Below are 11,213 nucleotides of genomic sequence, written 5' to 3'. Positions count from 1 at the left end.
TTTAAGATCTAGACAAATCAGCTTTCAGACTGTAAAAGTGACTATGACACTCTTCTAAACCTTTGTCTCCCCCATGATCATTTCTTACTGTTCTTTCATTTTGTATGTTGGTAAATAAGTTTAAATAAAACAAAACTCATGCTTGTTTAACCTGAAACATCAATGGCACAGGTATGATGTGTATGTGTGTGTGTGTATGCGTGACACATGTCTAAATGGTGCCTTAACATTCATATCTATGTGTGTATTGAAAGCTTTTTATTTGCTTAGATTTGTGTATCATATAATGGCTTTAAGAAGAGTAAGTATGGTTTATTCCTTGCCAAACAACCCAAATCAATGAAAAACAAAAACAATCCAATATTGCTCTTCAACAATGAAGAGCAGTATGTCATTTTATATTGATATGTGTAAGTGTTTAACTCTTAGAAGGGGAAATTGTAGGAAGCCTTCTTTCACCAATCCTAGCCAACATGGTCAGCAGAAGGATGTGAAGACACATAAGTTACATCATGTGCAAAATGAGTCATCTGTTGTTACCTGAAGATGGCATGGTTTTATTTTAACAAATAATTTCATGGGTGTTTCATGTTTAAAGCAGTATGTCACCAAGAAAAACTCCACAAATTGCCTGGTGCTTAACTAGTAGCAAATTATTAACTTCTGAATATAGTTTCTACATGTTTGGTTAAAGCATTTTAAGAATATCGCTAATTTTACTTTAAGTATTGTTACAGTTAAAAATGTCTGAAAGCATGTTGAAAGTAGAGTAAACAATGTTAGCATAGTATACTATTTTAGGGATTATGAGTCAGAATAAAATGATTAAATGAACCACAGCATAAAACTATTAGGCTACTGAACAGATTTTCAAAATTCTAGAGAAAAGGAACTAGAACCCAAAAGAAAATTAGTTTGCCTAAGAAAGCCTACAGCATCTTGGCTGAGCCAATACACAAACACAGCTTCCTCTGAATAACAAGAAAGCAACCTAGGCTTGAATAAACCTCTGGCAGCTTGTCTGTACCTTATACTCGAAAAGGCAGACAGGCTTCAGGAAGATGATATGAGCTGTCAGGTTTATCCCGCTATAATTGGAGTGTATATTGACTTCGGTCATTTGGTAAAGAGAACATCAACTCCCAAAGTGCTCACACTGATGGAGATGTGATAGCTGAAGATGGTTCTTTAGATGTCTGCCACTTGCAGAAAGGTTTCTCTCCAGAACTTAAGAGGATTTTATATTTCTGTCACAGGTGCAGTCCAATGTGAGTTACTTTTTTGCTATTAAACATACCTTTATAATAGTGTACCTTGTTTGATCATGTTCTATCATTTAATCCAGTTAAAAAGCAGCAATTACAAACATATGGAGTTTAGAAATGACAAATTTTCATGGAAAAATAAGCAGAGAGGTTAAGAGATTATCTGTATCTAATCACATTTTGTCACTGGAATTATTTTTCTGGTAAAATATTTTCAATAAATAAATACTTATGGGAATAAGTACTGTATGGGGATCATAGAGGATCCTTACTTTTAAATAAATTAGTTAATGGTTCCATAATATGTATTTACTGTTTTGATTAAATATATCACTGTATTTAATAAATAATTCAATTCCTCTGCCTTCTTTAAAGGCAAAATATTTTATAAAGAAATTCACATTTTATAAGCACATAGAACCATAAGTATCAGGTACATTAAGAAGCAGAGGGTGATAATAATGATGGCTTGACAGACCCTAAAATGAAACTGAAAATGCAGTTATTCTAAGTAATGCCCTGCTGCTTTACATAGCTTTATTTCTAGTTTGTATATTAAGAAAAAGAACAAACTTGAAAAAAAAATACAGAAACCACCGAGCACTGAACTGCAATCTGAGTTGGAATTGATTCCTTGACTCAACTGACTCTCATGAAAGCACATGCTCAGGCTACCTCTAGCAAACATAGTGCCAGGAAAGCCAGGTTGAAAGACTTTATTTCACATTCTTACTGAAATCCAATATAAAATTAAAGTTTGTAACAGCCAACTTAGAAAATAGAAAAGCAGATAGTTCTTTTGGTTACATTAGGAAAATGGTTTTGTCCCCAGCATATAAAAAATACCCCTTTTTCTCAACATAGTTTTTGGTTAAGAAAAGAGAAAAAAAGAAAAAAAAAACCTGCTTCTGATTTACTGAATCAGACATTGTCCTCACTAAAAGCTGATGGAACAGTTTCAATAAAAATGCAATTACATTAAAGTTTTAAAAATCCTATCAACACAATCACTTTAATCACACATAGAAGCACCAAGAATGTTCAGTTTCTTAAAATTTAAGCCCCTTAGGTTACTACTTTATCATGTTTGCCAATAAAACACTACCAAGGCTGAGAGGCGGGCAATCCTTTATGCTAGGCACCCAGTGACGAGAAGTCAGCACCGGTGGCTCTGGGGGAATGGATAATGAGCTTCAAAGCCTCTCTGCCTCCAGGTCTGAGGTTTGCATGAATCAGAGGTTGGAAGTGACAGGAAGTCATTATCTTTCCATGGTAGTTCAATGGCTTATGTGAAGGGAATTCATTGTTTCAGGCTACTTTCTAATGACCAAAATGTTATGTCTCAATGACAAATTCAACCAAGAATCATGTTCCAGCTCTGCTATATCTACCATATCAAGTAATCTACCAAAGCAAGTAATTTTTATTGGAAAAAGACAGTACTTAAAGGGATAACTGTGAAAAATAAGGAGAAAGGAGAAGCAAAAAGGGAGAAAACCAAAGGGAAAACAGCCATTTAGAACAGTACAGGCTAAAATGCAGCTGATCCATCATCTTAAAGCTTTTTTTGGTACTTAGGGACCAAAGCATTTCATTAATCAAGATCTTACTTGTTTCTTTTCAATAAGATTTTAATACTTTTACTTGAAACCTCTGGGTTAGGACCCCAAAAGACATTAAATGCCTTGAGACACAATTCCCTTAAGGAGAATGTCAGTATACATCATTATGGTCCTCTTTACCAGGCCATATTAGGTAGAATCAGTGATAGAAAAGTCTAATTTTTCATCTTTTTAGATAATTAGGAATTTTGTGCATATGGTCAACATTATACCTTCTTTTATATTGCACTGTATGCTTATCTTTGGTTTTTTGGCAAGGAATAATTGTTGCAGGATATTTGATCTTTTTGTGATCCCCAATATTGTGAGCTGTAAAACCCTGTTTCTTTGGTGTGGTTCAGCCCTAGCACACACTTTTAATCCAAAAGTCTTCTGTACACAGGATTTAATAAAGTTAACCATGGGTCAGGAGGCAGAGCAAGAAACCAGCTGGCAGGGATTAAAGATCAGGAGGGACTTTGAATTGAGGTGTATTTAAGACAGCGTGGAGAAGAAAGGGCGATTAGCTTAAACTCTGCCTTTAGCTCCCTCAGCTCCCTGGCTTTTGGGGCTTTGAGCTAGTAAGCCTTTGGTCCTTGGGTTTTTTGGCCTCTTGCTCCTGGGCTGTAAGCTGTGCTAGTGAGCTTTTGGGTTTTTACCATCCAGCCTGAACTGAGAAGGAAGTTAGCTGGTTACTTTCTCTGCCTCTCTGAGCTAGCAGATTTTTACCCCAGCATCTGGCTCCTGAGTCTTTATTGGTATAACAGAATGGTTGGGATTTTCCCTCACTTAAGCAACATTTGGAGCATCAACAAGTGGCGGGACCCCGCAGAGAGATTGCTCCATCTCAGACAAACGGAGAAGCCATCAGATTCTGTAAGTCATCTGGGAAGTCCTCCAGGAGACAGTTAAGGATGGGAACTACCATACTAGAAGACTTTAAAACCCTACCTAGTGCTGCTCGATTGGTAGAGCATGAGACCCTTAATCTCAGGGTCGTGGGTTTGTGTCCATACAGTTCTGCTGAGGTTTGGGGATTTTAGAAAGTAGGAAACGAGTAAGCTGACACACTTAGTTGCATTTCAGCCACAGTCAAAGGAATTTGTAGATAATCTTTTAGTAATCTGCTATATTCCCAGTTTATTCATAATGGTGACAGGAAAGATGATAAATCTGATTATGGTAAGAGTTTTGGAGGGTAGAAACAAGTCTTTTGTTTCTTGTTCAACTTCTTGTTCAGCAGCTTGTCAGGTATAGAAATGACCAGAATTGTTATCACACATACCAAGGTTATCTACGATTGATATAGAAAAATAAAATTTTCTAGGAGGTTTCACGAACCAGTGAGTCCAGATTGTTCTTGCTGTCAGTTTTGTAACTTAGAGTTGCTCTTTTCCTTCACCCAGACAATTCTCCCAATGCCAGTCAGGTCTATTTAGAATGTTTTGGAGGGAAGTGAAGAATCTGGGGAAACAAGGCTTTTTTTTTTTTTTTTTTGAGTTAAAGGATGATATTGCTGTAGTATTAGTAATCACAGTCATAGCACATGAATGCAAGAACTCTATAAAGATAGACTGTAGGATTTTTCATTCCCTGTGCCATCAGATGGCTCAGGCATACTGTGCATTTGATTGACTTTTCAAAATGGGTTCTGACCTCTGCCTCTAACCACTGGGATTAAAGGCCTGTGCTACCATACCCAGCCTATCTGAACTTTTATTAAGAGAATTCTTTAGAGTCCTGACGTATCAGCCTGGTCATGTTTTCTTTTTATTTTTTTTAAGTTTGTTTTTAATTTAAAAAATCTGTCTCTCTGTGTGTCTGTGTATATGTATACTATTTGTCAGCTGATGCTAGTCGTGGTGAAGGGTAGTTATTGGATTCTTTGGAATTGTAGTTACAGGTGAGTGTAAGCTACCTGACTGTGATGCTGGAAACTAGGGTCTAATAATGTTTTTTAAAAATGATTAGAACTATAGAAATTTGGACATTCTGTTTTAGCTGCAATAAAATTTCAGTTTCAGATGTTCATAGATAATTTTTGTTGCTGTTTTCTGTATAAACATCATCCTATGCTACTCATATCACAGGAGAGAACTCAAGAATTAAGTTATAAAAGGCATACATTTGTAAAAAGATATTTTTTTCATAAAAATAAATTATAGTGGCCTTTTAAGAGGAATTAAATGTGTTCACTTTTCTAGGTTTATAGTACCATTGGTACTGTACCTATGAGAAAATGAGGATTCTCTATTTTTTTATCCATAATTTGTTATTACGTTTTTAGACTTGTTGGCTTTCTATAGGTTTTTAATGTATTTTTCCTTTTAATTTTAATTAATTCATTTTACACCCTGCTCGTAGCCCCCTTCCTCCTGTCTTTCAGTTCCATCCTCCCTCCCTGTTTCTCCTGTCCTCCCTCTCCTACTCCTCAGAGGAGAGGAGGATTTCCTCTTACTCATGGAGGGTGGCTATCCAAGTCATCCTGATAATATTATCCCTACATCACTGGTGCTCAGGCAAAGGTTTGAATTTGTGGTGAGTACATCTGAAAAACAAAAACAAAACAAACAAACCAAAAAAACTGTAAGAGCAGAAGGACCGGAGAGAAGCTAGAGTCAGTGGAGAACAGATGCAGAAAATGGCAGCAGCGAAGTGGCTCTTTTTCTTGCCATATCTTTGTCTTTTCTGCAAAGGTAAATTGTCTCCTCTATTCAGCTTCAATTTTCTAATTATAATCAAGACCAAAATAAATCAGACCATTGAGATTCATTTCTTTTCTCTCAGAGGTTGGGTAAACAGATGTAATTTCATTCTCAGACAAGGCAGATGGGCTTAAGAGGCAGAGTGAGGGTGGTAAATATGGGGGACACTGGTTATAATTTATCTTCACTTAAGTAAGGTTCCTATTCTTGCATGACATGCTGATCAACAAATGGAGAGACACCCTAGCTAAGTAATTTCTCAGATTATTGGAGTGTTGTGCTTAAAAGGACTTCTAAGCTGAATTAGCTTGGGATAGTGCTCAACTTCATGAGGTCAGTCCAATAACGAATCAACTTAATATCTTCATCAGTGACCAAGCTAATGGAAGAGGAAGGCAGACTCATTAATTAACTTCAGGAAAGACATTAGACTGCAGGAGTGGATTGCACATTTTAGGATGGGTTATGAATTTCAATGGCCTTTCCCATGATAAAGCACTTGTCCTTGGAATTCAGTCTGAAAGGCTATCTATGCAGTGTATGTCCCTGCAGGCATGGCGAAGAGAACAAACGTGTGAATTCTTGCATCTGTGAATGTCTTGCTTCCGGGCTTTCTTTGCTAAAGTACAGAGTATCAGTTCTGGGCCACTTTTGCTTTAAGTGGAACCACCAACTTCTTAAAGGTGCATTCCAAAATGCCTTTTCTTTCCAACACGTAGCTCTGTCTCAGAATTATAAAGTCATGGTACCCTAGGGTAAGGTAAAATCAACCACATAATTTATGGTGTCTATTGAAAAAAAAAAAAAAAACAAAACCTGCCAGACTGCTAGTTCGTAGTATAGAAAACCAACTAGACAATCAACAATAACAAAAAGGTAATAGGTATAAAGTGCTTTTCACTTCCTCTGTCTCTCTACCAACTTGTCAGTATTTATTTATTATTAAATATCATCTAAGAAAAAATTAAAATGTGAACTATTAGCATATCTATTGTCATTCATTTTTGCATAATATATTTCCAGTTTAAAACACAAATGTGGGGCGAGGCGGGGCAAGATGGCAGCGCCGGGAGGACTCTCATTCTGAGGAGCAGCACAGCAGGATTGGCACAGTGACCAGCAATTAGAACTCGCGGCCATAAAACACAAGTGGTTGTGTTTCTCAGGTGAGAGGATACCCCACGGTGGGGGATTCGATCAGCTTTATCTCACCCGGCAAAACCGTGGAAGAGATCCCCGTTCCGCCAGGCGCTTGGTCGCCAGCCCAGAGCTACCCGCCAGCGCGATCTGGTCACGGTCCCAGACTGAACTGTGGGCCCACAACACCATAGACTGGATTTCCCAGTCGAGAGATAACCCCACGGAGCAGGAAACAATTAGGACCGACCCCAGGTTACCCAGACATCCCCTGGAAAAGACTCGGGTTCCGCGGGTGCCCCAGGAGCCAGCCTGGACCCAGAGCCGGGAGGGACAAAGGCGCCTGCCTGCACAGAGCCCTGCCTGCGCGCGTGATTTGCCGCCTCAGATAGAACTGTGGGCACCAGGGCAACAGGGCACCAGACTGTGTGTCTCTGGCAGGAGGAAACCCCCAGCGGAGGGGGTCAGCAGCTCTAACGCTTAGGACACCCAGCACCAAAACACTTCCTGGACTCACGCAGACTCTAGTGCAGGCAGAAGCGCTGTGCTCTGCCGCCATTGTTGCGTTCTCCTGGGGCACTGGGACACACACACAGCTGCATCCTCGGACCTGCAGGAGCCGAAGAGCCATTACAGCAGCCCTCAGATACTGTGCCAGGGATCGGCCAGTTGTCCCTGGCTGGACTGCCAAAACTGTAGGAATCCCTGATCCTTCAGGGGGGCTGCACCCACAGCATCTGGACCAGAGTGGTGCCTACAGCCGCCATCCCAGACAGAGACACACAGCTTCTGGTCCAGAGTGAGGCACCCAGCCTCCAGACCAGAACAGTGCCCCCAGGCGCCAACTCAACCTAGGTGCACATTCTCCAGGTCCAGAGCAGAGCAATCAGCCTTTGGCCCAGAGACTTGCTGAGTGCACCTCCCACTTTCTCAGACAGAACTGTGCGCCCCAGGATAACAGACTGAGTTTCCCTGTTGGGAGAAAACCCCATAGCTAGGGAATCAGCAGTTTCTTCAAGAGGACTGTACATGGAAATTTAGTGAGCAGCAGCACACTAAATTTATAACAAGAAACCCAGCAGTGGGGCAGCTGTCTTGAGAAATTCTATGGGTAAGAGGAGATCCCCCCCTGCCTAACATAGACCACAGCTACTACTCAGGGCTATAAACCTGAGGTGAGCAGTGGCATCTCCGGAGAAACACTGGCCATACAGTGACCATAACCAAAAAGCAGAGAAGGACTCCTTCAGGAAAAATCAACTTCCGGCCAAGGGGATACTCCCTACCTCAGGACTCCAGGAAGCACAGAAACTAACAGCCAAAACCTAAATCAGCCCAATGGGTAGAGGTCAGCGTAAAGGCTCAACCAACAAAAGACAGAGCAATATGGCATCTCCAGAACCCAGCCATCCAGGGGCGAACAGCCCTGAACAATGCAGCATAATAGAAAATCAAGAAGATGACCTTACATCTATGTTGATGAAGAGAATAATAGAGGAAAGAGATAAAATACGTAAAGAATTAGAGGAAGATAAAACCAAACAGATCATGGCTATCCGTAAAGAAATGGAGGAAGATAAAGACAAGCATATTAGGGCCATCCATGAAGAAATACAGGAAGATGCAGCCAAACAGCTTGTGGCCTTCAGAGAAGAAATAATTAAATCACTGAAAGAAATGAAAGAGACAGAGTTGAAGGAACTAAAAGAAAAAGAGGAAAATACAAGCAGACAGGTGAAGGAAGTAAACAAAACAACTCAAGACCTGAAGATAGAACTAGAAAAATTAAAGAAAACACAAATGGAGGAAATAATGGAGAGGAAGAATTTAGGGAAGAAAACAGGAACTACAGAGGTAAGCATAACCAACAGAATACAAGAAATGGAAGAAAGAATCTCAGGTGTAGAGGAGACAATGGAAGAAATCGATGTATCTGTCAAAGAAAATGTTAAATCCAAAAAATTCCTGACACAGACCGTCCAAGAAATCCAAGACAATATGAAAAGACAAAACCTAAGAATAATAGGAATAGAGGAAAAAGAAGACTCCCTTCTCCAAGGCCCAGAAAATATTTTCAACAAAATCATTGAAGAAAATTTCCCCAAGTTAAAGGAGAAGCCAATAAGGATACATGAGGCCTACAGAACACCCAACAAATTTGACCAGAAAAGAAAATCCTCCCGCCACATAATAATCAAAACAGGAAGTATACAGAACAAAGAAAAAATACTAAAAGCTGCAAGGGAAAAAGGCCAAGTAACATATAATGGCAAACCCATTAGAATCACACCTGACTTTTCAACAGAAACTATGAAAGCCAGAAGGGCCTGGACAGATATCATGCAGACCCTAAGAGAACACAGATGTCAACCCAGGCTACTATACCCTGCAAAACTCTCAGTCCTCATAGACGGAGAAAACAAGATATTCAATGACAAAAACAAATTTCAACAATACCTACACACAAATCCAGCATTACAGAAGACACTGGAAGGGAAAATACAACCCAAGAAAATTAGCTTCTGTCAAGAAAACACAGGAAATAATTAACCTTACTACAGCAAAACAAAAAGCAACCAAGCACACAAACTTATGAACACAGCCAACATCAAAATCAAAGGATCTAACAGCCACTGGTCATTAATCTCTCTCAACATCAATGGACTCAACTCTCCAGTAAAAAGACACAGATTAACAGAATGGATACGTAAACAAAACCCAGCAATCTGTTGCATACAAGAAACACACCTAAGACACAAAGATAGACATTACCTGAGGGTAAAAGGTTGGAAGATGACTTTCCAAGCAAATGGACCCAAGAAACAAGCAGGAGTAGCCATTCTAATATCTGATAAAATAGACTTTCAACCAAAATTAATAAAAAGAGATGAGGAAGGACACTTCATACTCATCAAGGGAAAATTCCACCAGGAAGACATCACAATCCTGAACATCTATGCCCCAAATACAAGAGCACCCACATTTGTAAAAGAAACATTGATAAAATTTAAACCACATATAGATCCCCACACATTAATAGTGGGAGACTTCAACACCCCACTCTCAACAAAGGACAGGTCAACAAAACAGAAATTAAACAAAGAAACAATATCTCTGACAGAGGTCATGAATCAAATGGACCTCACAGACATCTACAGAACTTTACACCCAAACACAAAAGAATTTACCTTCTTCTCAGCACCTCATGGAACCTTCTCCAAAATAGACCATATAGTTGGTCACAAAGCAAGCCTCAACAGATACAAGAAGACTGAAATAATCCCTTGTATCCTGTCTGATCACCATGGAATAAAGCTGGACTTCAACAACAACAGAAATAGCAAAAAGCCTACACACTCATGGAAACTGAACAACTTGTTACTAAATGACAGCTGGGTCAGGGAAGAAATAAAGAAAGAAATTAAAGCCTTTCTAGAACTCAATGAAAATGAAGACACAACATACCCTAACTTGTGGGACACAATGAAAGCAGTGCTAAGAGGAAAGTTCATAGCACTAAGTGCCTTCAAGAAGAAATTCGAGACAGCTCATTCAAGCAACTTAATGGCCCACTTAAAAACCCTAGAAAAAGAAGAAGCAGACACACCAAAAAGGAGTAGACGGCTGGAAATAATCAAACTCAGGGCTGAAATCAATCAATTAGAAACAAATAAAACAATTCAAAGAATCAATGAAACCAAGAGCTGGTTCTTTGAGAAAATCAACAAGATAGACAAACCCTTAGCCAAGCTAACTAAAAGGCAGAGAGACACCACCCAAATCAACAAAATCAGAAATGAAAAGGGGGACATAACTACAGACACTGAGGAAATCCAAACAATCATTAAGACTTACTTCAAAAGTCTATATGCCACAAAATTTGAAAATCTAAATGAAATGGACAATTTTCTTGATCGATTTGACTCACCAAAGCTGAATCAGGACCAGGTAAATCAACTAAATAGTCCTATATCCCCCAAAGAAATAGAAGCAGTCATCAAAAGTCTCCCATCCAAAAAAAGCCCAGGACCAGATGGCTTCAGCGCAGAATTCTACCAGACCTTCAAAGAAGAGCTAACTCCAATTCTCTTCAAACTATTCCACAAAATAGAAACAGAAGGAACATTACCAAATTCATTCTATGAAGCCACAATCACCTTGGTACCTAAACCTCACAAAGACTCAACAAAGAAAGAGAATTTCAGGCCAATCTCCCTTATGAACATTGATGCAAAAATACTTAACAAAATACTTGCAAACCGGATCCAAGAACACGTCAAAGATATTATCCACTATGACCAAGTAGGCTTCATCCCAGGTATGCAGGGGTGGTTCAATATATGGAAATCCATCAATGTGATCCACCATATTAACAAACTGAAAGAAAAAAACCACATGATAATCTCCCTAGATGCTGAAAAAGCATTTGACAAAATCCAACATCCATTCATGTTTAAAGTACTGGAGAGATCAGGGATACAAGGCACATATCTAAACATAGTAAA

The sequence above is a fragment of the Psammomys obesus genome, unplaced genomic scaffold, assembly GCF_907164565.1.
Source record: "Psammomys obesus unplaced genomic scaffold, mPsaObe1.curated_primary_1811, whole genome shotgun sequence".
Lineage (NCBI taxonomy): Eukaryota > Metazoa > Chordata > Mammalia > Rodentia > Muridae > Psammomys > Psammomys obesus.
This window is presented reverse-complemented; position numbering follows the sequence as displayed.